This window comes from Dama dama, chromosome X (assembly GCF_033118175.1).
Source record: "Dama dama isolate Ldn47 chromosome X, ASM3311817v1, whole genome shotgun sequence".
NCBI lineage: Eukaryota > Metazoa > Chordata > Mammalia > Artiodactyla > Cervidae > Dama > Dama dama.
This window is the reverse complement of record NC_083714.1, coordinates 53,461,357-53,469,486: the sequence shown is the minus strand read 5'-3', so window position 1 is coordinate 53,469,486 and position 8,130 is coordinate 53,461,357. Positions and strand designations below refer to the sequence as shown.

Sequence of the window (8,130 nt, the reverse complement as noted above, 5' to 3'; positions counted from 1 at the left end):
CAAGTCACCATGGTGGGCATGCAAGTACTCAAAGCGTAGCCAGATAGGGCTCCCGCCCAGAGCACAAGAGTCCACCCACTGAAATCTTCTCACCATGGGTATGGGATGGCAATGTGCACTGCAGACCACCGTCCCTGCTCCTCGATCTCAGAAACAAACAGCTGGACCTGTTCAGTGGGCTGCAGCCTGCTGTCCAGAAGCCCCCTCCAGTGCTGGGGGGCCTGGCGCCCGTGTCATGGCCAACCTGCCCAGATGGAGGACAGTGAAGAGCACGTAGACCCCAGAGTTCAGGAGTGATGGAGACGCGCAAACCAGCACGTCCTGCTCCCAGGTCAGATGCAATTAAAGGCCTGTGATGTGAATGCGAGCAGGGCAGTGCCAGAGGTTCACAGAAGGTCCTGACGTCCCCCTGGGCAGTGATCCTTCCCCTGGGCAGGCAGCACCCCGAGACGTGGCAGCAAAGTGGACACCTGTGTCCTCTCAAAGAACTGCAGTGAAACTGAGATGAAATCAGAAACACGTCTGGTTTTCAGGCTGGCCCCTCGATCTGGGCCATATGGAGAGGGGCAGAGCCAACAGGAGCTGCCTTGGGGACAGAGGGCAAGGCTGGCTGATGTCCCAGAGCTACACGACTGCTGCTGGGCTTGTTCTGTGGGAGTCCAAGGCCTGGAACTGAAGCTAGGCAGGGACCAAGGGACTGACACGGACATGAAGGAGCCCTCTCTCACAGGCAGAGTGCTGTATGCCAGGGCAGTGTCTCCTCAGGGACTGCTCACCCCTGTTGCCAAGCCTGGGGATGGACTGCATCCCCGAGCAGGAGGGCCTGAGGGACATGCACTGACCTCTGGGGCACTTATGGCTCTGAGACCCCACACAAATACTGAGCCTGTCGCTAGACTGCAAACAGGAGAGGGCAAATCTGAAACACAAAAAGTCCAGGGCAGGATGAGCACCCAGACCCTGAAAGAAGTGCCCACAACTCGGAACCAAAAGGACACACAGCTCAACGGAGTGATGGGCAACACGCATTTCAGAGAGGAAAGCACATCAGCCAAGGAGTACACAAGGGAACCCGAGAATCTGGGTCGAGCCCGCCCCAGGTCAGTGCTGCCTGCAAACGGACAGCAGGAGCAAAGCAGAACCCTCACCAAGCCTCAGAGACCCAGGTGGAGTAGGAGGCAGCAGTCCTTATGGCTTGGTCCTCACACCTGGGCACGTGAGGAGAGCTGCGGCCAGCAGCAGGGAAGGGACAAGTGCGGAGAAATGTCATGGAGCAGGTCCTCACAGCTGCCCCATCAGCGGCCACATGTCAAAGGTCTCCAGTTAACTGGGCAAGGTCTATTTCAAAACCAGGATTTAGGAGGAACAGCAATAGCCCACCAACCGTTCACAGGACCCACCCTCATGATCTGAAACCACTACAAGGAGATTCTGGGGTGTCTGGAGGCTGCTGGGAACCACTCTTGGGGTGAGGAGCAGGATGCCAGCAAGAAGGAGTTGGGTCTGGTGACGGCTCAGGTGCTGGCAGTGCTGAGGGCTCAAATCCAGGAGGCAGCCTCTGCCCCTCAACTTGTGGCTGGGAGGCTTCTACAAGGAGAGAGCAGGCTGCATGCGGGAAGGGAAAGCACTGCTCTGCCAATCAGCATTGCCACGGCAGCAGTTGTGTGGGTGCTCGTGTAACTGGAACCAGTGAGACACCGACCCTGCCTTCCTGGGACTCGGCTAAGCTCGGGAGGGTCCAGTCTTGTTCACAGCAGCCACAGCCTGGGAGGAAGAGGGGGACAAAGGCGGGCTGCAGGAAGATGCAGGGTGCCCCAGAACTCCCAGTTCTCCGAGAGCACCTGACACTTGGGCGGATGGAGAAAGGGATGTTACAGTCCTGCCTGGAAGGAGGACAGTAGCTGGTCAGGACAAGAGGAGCCAGTGGTCCAGGGGCAGAACTGCATGAGAAAGTGTTGGGTCCCGGATGAGCTCTGTGCAGAATGCATGGCCAGCACAGCCACCCAGAGTGCTGGGCGACGAGGAAGGAGACCTAGGACCACCGGAAGCCCCCCAGGGCACCAGGGACACGTTGGGGCTGAAACAGGAGAGGGCTCGGCTGTGCTTTCCATCCGGGCTTGACGAGGACAGATGTGCTTGCGGTGGGACACAGAACCATGGTATGTGAAACACCGGTGGGAGGAGGAGAGACAGGAGGGGGTTCAGCCTGGTGAGGGGGCCTAGGCTTACAGCACTGGCCCCAGGCCATGCAGTCTGAGCTCAGATAGTAGCATTGGAGGCAGGAAGAGGAGCATTTCCTCTGATCAGGCACTTGGGAGGCAGGGACACAGCAGGGAGGGCAGCGGTCAGGAGCAGAGTCAGGTGGCTGCCTGGGTGGGCGGAGCCCCCAAGCCAGAGGAAGAGGACAGGAAACAGTTTTGAAGGTGAAGCTGCCTTTCTCTGGGACATCTCAGGTCCCAGCGGCAGCAGGAAACACAGTGAGGATTTTCCTTCTCATCTAAAAAAACAAACAAACAAAAAAATCCAGATAAAGACTGTTGGTCAGCAGTAGGCAGCAGCCCCAGGGTGGCTTGGAAGGGAGTTGGCCTGGGCTTTCAGCCCAGAGATGCGGAATTCTGCCCAGAGGCCCCGCCTCTCCCTGCTTCCCTGGCCCCTGGGGTCCAGGCTGAAGCTCGGATATGGTCACTGTCACTTTGACTCCTGCCGAGTTTCTTGGACTGGACGCCTAGGGCAAAGAATCAAAAGGGCACAGTCTGGCCTACACCATTGAGTGGGGCAGGCCTAGCCTCCGTGCATTCCTAGTGCCCACAGCTCCATCCCTTGTCAGCCTCGCCCAGCTCCTCCGGTGGCTCCACCCCGCCCCAGCCCCGCCCGGCCCCGCCCGGCCCCGCCCCATCCTTGCCCCCAGCCCTACCCCCAGCCCTGCCTCCTTCTGCAGAAGCTCCTCCTCACCCAGGTGTTTCCCGTACTTCAACCGCAGACTTCTGGCCCTGCTTCTCCCACCTCCTCCCCTCTCTTCCGCCCAACTGCTCACTTTCTGGTCCTCCCGCGGGTTCCGCTCCAGGCCACTGGTCTCCAGGCTCCTCCCAGCCCGACTTCCATGTGCCTCAGAGCGTGGTGGATCCTATTTCCTCTCTTGAGGGACAGGGCTGGCGGGAGAATGCGCATTTGTGCCTAAGTGCGTGTCTACATAACTGCATGCCTGTGTGCCTACGTGAGTACAGGAAGCCATACACACCGGAAATCAGGGGCTTCAGTGTTTGTGGATGCGACGGGACTAAGGCCAGTCGGCGCTGTCACCTGTCAGCGGTCTCGGGGCCCAGTGGCATACCACTTCCCTGCCTAGGGGCCGCAGCCTGGCCATCCCAAAGCGCCTGGGACTAGCTCTGCTTGCAGGAAGGCGGGACCTTCCTCTTGTGCTGACCATACCTCCAGGCGGCATTTTCCAGGCTCTGGGACAAGGAGTGTCTGCCAGATGGCCAAGCCACACTTCCGGTCCCCTCCATGGTCAGAGACCCCACCCACTTTCCTTCCAACTGTTCTCCCAGGGTTGCCCTGGGACACATGCGAAGGAGTCCTAGACCTCCTTCTAACCTCCCGCTCCGCCCCCAGACTGTGACTTCACGCGAGCTCCACCTGATCCCTGCAAGCCACCCCTTCCAGGCAGACCCTGACACTGCGGGACTCAGTGGCTTTTCCACGGTTCCCCTCCTGGTGGGGCCCAACCACGAGTCCATGGAGGGCAGCCCACTGACTGTGACGGCACCTAGATCCTTCCAGTGTGGCAGTGTGAGGGGAGGAGTCATTTTCTCTTGTTCCTTGTCAGGTTCCTGGGTTATAAATCAACATCATTCCTGGGGGATGCATGCTGAGGCATCGTGGAGTCCCTCTCCCAGCCCTGAGGACAGGCCAGCTGCTGTGATGAGCAGAACCCACCCTGAAGAATCCTGCATGTGTGTTTCACATCTATTTGGCCCTCCTGGGTCCCTGTGGTCTAAGGCTCCTACCGAGAAGAAAAATGGTGGCTTGTTGTCCAACATTGCTGTCTTGTCACAGGTGATATTCTCCCTGTTCCTCTGGTGCTCTTGCAGGTGAGGTTGACCATACAAGCAGGCAGAAGAGTGTTTTCTTCTCTGGCCACCAAGCAGGCACCCTCTGTTTCCAGTGGTAGGAGTGCTTGCAGCCCCTTCTTGCTCAGGCATCCCACCCACACAGTTGAGCTTCAGTGGCACCCAGATGGAAGGGGTTGGGTTGGCTGAGACACTGAGTGGTGGAAACTGAGCAAGCCTGGGATCCAGTCACATACCCCATTAGCAGACATAGCAATGGCCACACCCCAGGGGCCAGCCTGGCTCCCAGGTAACTCACCCAGAGCCAGTGAGGAGGGTGACCTTTTGCACCCAGCAGGTGGACACAGATTCAGCAGGATGATGATGCTGATGCTGGGGGCCAGCCAGTGGGTGAGGACATGGCGCACTTGCCTGTGGTTGGGGGAATGGACATGGGGGAGCCTTTGTGGAAGGATGTTTGCTGGTGTCTGTTAGCACCTTGGGTGTGTGCCCTGTGCTCTGGGCCTCCTCCTGCATGGCTCTTCAGGCAGTGAGTCTGTGGTCAATTTGAGTGGCTCTATTGGCAGAATGAGTTTTCCATTCCCTTCCATCAGGAGGGACGAGTCAGTAACTTGTGGGACCCCTCACACTGGGAGCTGTAAACAGAAGCATGAAGTTGTGCAGAGGTGGAGGAGTGTGCCCGAGGTTCTGGGAGTGTAGAAGTCACAGCCCCCACTCCCCACTTGCCCCTGGTTAGGGTTGCCTCGACAGGGCTGACTCTCTGGCTTCATTTGCTGCCAGTCGCATCAAGGTCACATGGGCTGGGTGACTCAGACTAGGAACTGTGTTGGTTCAGGAGGCCAGAAGCCAGGGTTGAGATGTTAGCTGACGTTGGCTCTCATGAGGGCTGTGGGAACTCTGGCTCTGCTGTGCTCGGGAAGGAAAGGCCTGGGAGGCTCTGGGCTGGGTTCCTCTGGGACCTTGTCCCCTTCCTCACAGCCATGTGGAAATGGAGGCTCTGCGAGGTGCTGAGACCCTGCTGAGGTTCAGGCCCACGGCTCTGCTCCTCTGCCTCTCCCCGCCTCCAGTAAACAGGGATCCCTCTCCAGGTACAAGGATAGAAGTGAGGATGGAGGTGCCTGTGGTCAGGTCCCCTGGAGTCATGGGCTACCTTTGTATCCCTCAGCACCTCCTCAATGCCTTCTCAGCCATGGAAAGTTGTGACAGTATCCAGTCGGGTTATTTGAGGTTTCAATTCTGTGATCCATGCCTGGTGCCGTCCCAGGCCCTGGTGATGTTAGGGAGAACACCTGATCCAGTAGTCCCTGCTCTTCTTTATTCTTTCTGTAGGCCCTGGTCAGGGGCCGGGGCATCTGTTGACATTGGAGGCAGTGGTGTGAGAAGGGCTGAGAGGAAGGTGGCTCGCAAATGCAAGGGGAAGACACCTGGCAGGGCCGTCAAGTGCAGCCCCAGGGCCAAGGCCAGATTGGTTAGCACAGATCTGCCCTCAACAGGCCTGGGGTAACATGGGGGATCTGCAGAGTCAGCAGTGATGGGGCTTGAGATCAGGGGTGGGGTGGGGGCTGGGCGGGGGGGAAGCCAAAACCAGAACTGTGCCTGTCTGTGCTGAAAAAGGACCAGAGCCTGGCCAGTGGGCTTCAAAGCTAGGGGGACCCGCCCTCCCTCCTCAGTGCTCCCAGGGTTTCAGGTCTCTTTGTCTTGGAACTCACCACGTGCCTCTCTCCACCTGTCCAGCCCTCCTTCCTGACTTCCCTGCAGACTGGACGTGATGGACGGGTCCTCTGGGTTGCCACCCTCCTGTCAGTGGACAGCCTGGAGGCAGATGGGAAGAGCCAGCCGTCTGTGACCACCCCCTTTTGTGTCACCAGGAGCATGCTCTAAGGGGCTGATGTCTGGACCAGGGACTGTGTGTTGGGTGAGGTGCCTGGATTCTAAATAAAGCTGTGAGGGCAGCGCAACACTGGCTGGTGTTCACCTTGTGGAAATCTTGCATTTGTTTTCAGGTTTGGGGCAATGTGTTTGCAAGGCTGTTGGCAGTTGGGGTGACCCTGCTTTCCAGTGAGGCTCTGGGGGAAGCCCCTGGATTGGGAGCTGTCGACTCTTAGCTGCTGATCAGCAACTTGTGGCATCATCGGGGGATCCAGGAGGAGCCCCTTCTGTTTCAGGGTGCAGGACTCATGGAAGGTGACACCCCCATGGTCAGGAGCCGGACTGGCTCTTCTGCTATGTGGCAGGCAAGACCCAGAGGCCCGCCCACTCTGACATGGCCTCAGAGAATGGCTCAGGAGCCACATTCTTGGCAGCATGTGTGAAATGTTGCTGCTTCACATGAAAAGGGACCATGGGGCCCAGACGGAGGCCTGCATGATGCGTGGCCTTCCAGCTTCATCTGGCTCAGCCAGGGCCCTGTGAAAAGCATGGACAGAAATAACACATACTAGCAGTTCTCATTTGCTTCTTTATTTACTCCTGTGAAGTTCTGGTGCACTTTTTTAGAGCCAAAAGTAGATTTTTGATTACAAAAGAGTGCTTTTGAGTGTCCCTGGGGATCTGGCAGCTCAGGGACTTGGCTTGTCCTTAAACTCCTCACAGAGGGCACACTTGTAATCTGAGTTCTCCTCCTGCTCCTCCTTTGCCTCAGGGGCCTCGTTTAGGCAACAACGAAAACGGCTCCCCTGATGATGGAATCATAGGTGTTATACAAAGTCATCGATGAATCATAATCTTTTTACCTTGGGATGCTCTTGGGCAGTTCCCCTGTGCCGTCCCTTCTAGCAGTAACTAGGGGTACAGACATGGCATTGCTGGATGGACCCTCTCCACTGGGGCAGCCCCACTCGCTGAGGAGATGGCTTGAGCTGGGCCCCTGGGCTCCCCTGCCCATAAACCAAAGGACACAGAACACAAATGAGTGCTGGCCGAGGATTCCGTGAACAGTTGAGGTTCCCTTCTGGACCTGCTTGTCAGCCTCTTCGGTGCACTAGTGATGGAATTGATGAGAGCATCTGGTCACCACTGTTTACTTCTTTTTCTTTGGGGTCGCAGTTGTGCCAGTGGCAGGCTGAGCAGTTCTTCTGGGGTCGCATTTCCTCTAGATGTTCTGCAGGAGGAGAGGCTTGTCTCTCTGGAACTTGGAGTAGTGATAGATCTGAAAGGAAATGAATCACTTTAGCCATCGTGGGGGAGAATAGCTTTTCCTCACCACCCTCCTTCCCACCACTGTCCCGACTTTGCAGAACTATGGAAACAAGGTCTTCTCATTCCTGGCAGGTGTTATGGGGAATTTCTGAAATCAAGTGGCCTCTAGAGTCTGGAGTCACCCTGTCAATCCTGTCTAAGGGGATTCATGGAAAACGACAAGGCTTGCTTTAAAACCACCCTCTCACGAGAAAGAAGTTCTCCTGGAAATTGAAATCCATCCGGCACTCGGCTTGTCTAGTCCAGTTTTCCCGGAAGGGCTTTCTACATTACCATCATCCTCTTCTTGCCTAAAGCTCTACCCAAATGGTGGATTTTACTGAACACATGTAGGTTCAGTTCGTGGATGAAACTTTTGATGCTGTCTTGAAGATCGTGTCCATGCCTCTGTGCTGGAGGACCTCCATCTGGAAGAGATCTGCCTCAATTACCACCATGTCTGCCTCATCATTCCAGTGCACAGAGATGAAGGCTGCATCCTCCAAGATCATCCAGAGGTTCCTGGGGAAGGACAGCCCAAGGACGGCATTGTTCCCTTTCTCATTGGCTGCTGCTGGTATTGGGCCCTGTGGGGTGGGTTGTCTTGGGAACCGGGATCTGGGCTCTTGGGTTGGTTCCACCACTTCTCCAAAGCCTCCTCTGAATCCACATTTGTATCTGGGTGACATCGTGGGGGTGCCCTGCTGCAGCCTCTCCAGCAGTGGATGGAGCGAATGTGGCTGCAGGTGCCTCATTGGAACTCTGAATATCAATGGAGCCAGTGTGGTTCAGGAGCATTTTCGACCCAACCAGTGAATGGTCAGGGTAGAAGGGCCTCAGAGCAGGGTGGTCGTGCCCAATAAATACGCTCTGGAGATTCTAG

At 56.9% G+C, this 8,130-nt stretch overlaps 1 long non-coding RNA gene across 1 annotated transcript; it reads left to right on the top strand.

The window, feature by feature from the left end:
- Positions 1–3,028: 3,028 nt before the first annotated feature.
- LOC133051823 (uncharacterized) lies at positions 3,029–6,030 on the top strand. The gene is made up of 3 exons (XR_009691924.1): positions 3,029–3,214; positions 3,827–4,091; positions 5,805–6,030. It is a non-coding gene; the product is annotated as an uncharacterized LOC133051823 (long non-coding RNA).
- Positions 6,031–8,130: the final 2,100 nt, after the last annotated feature.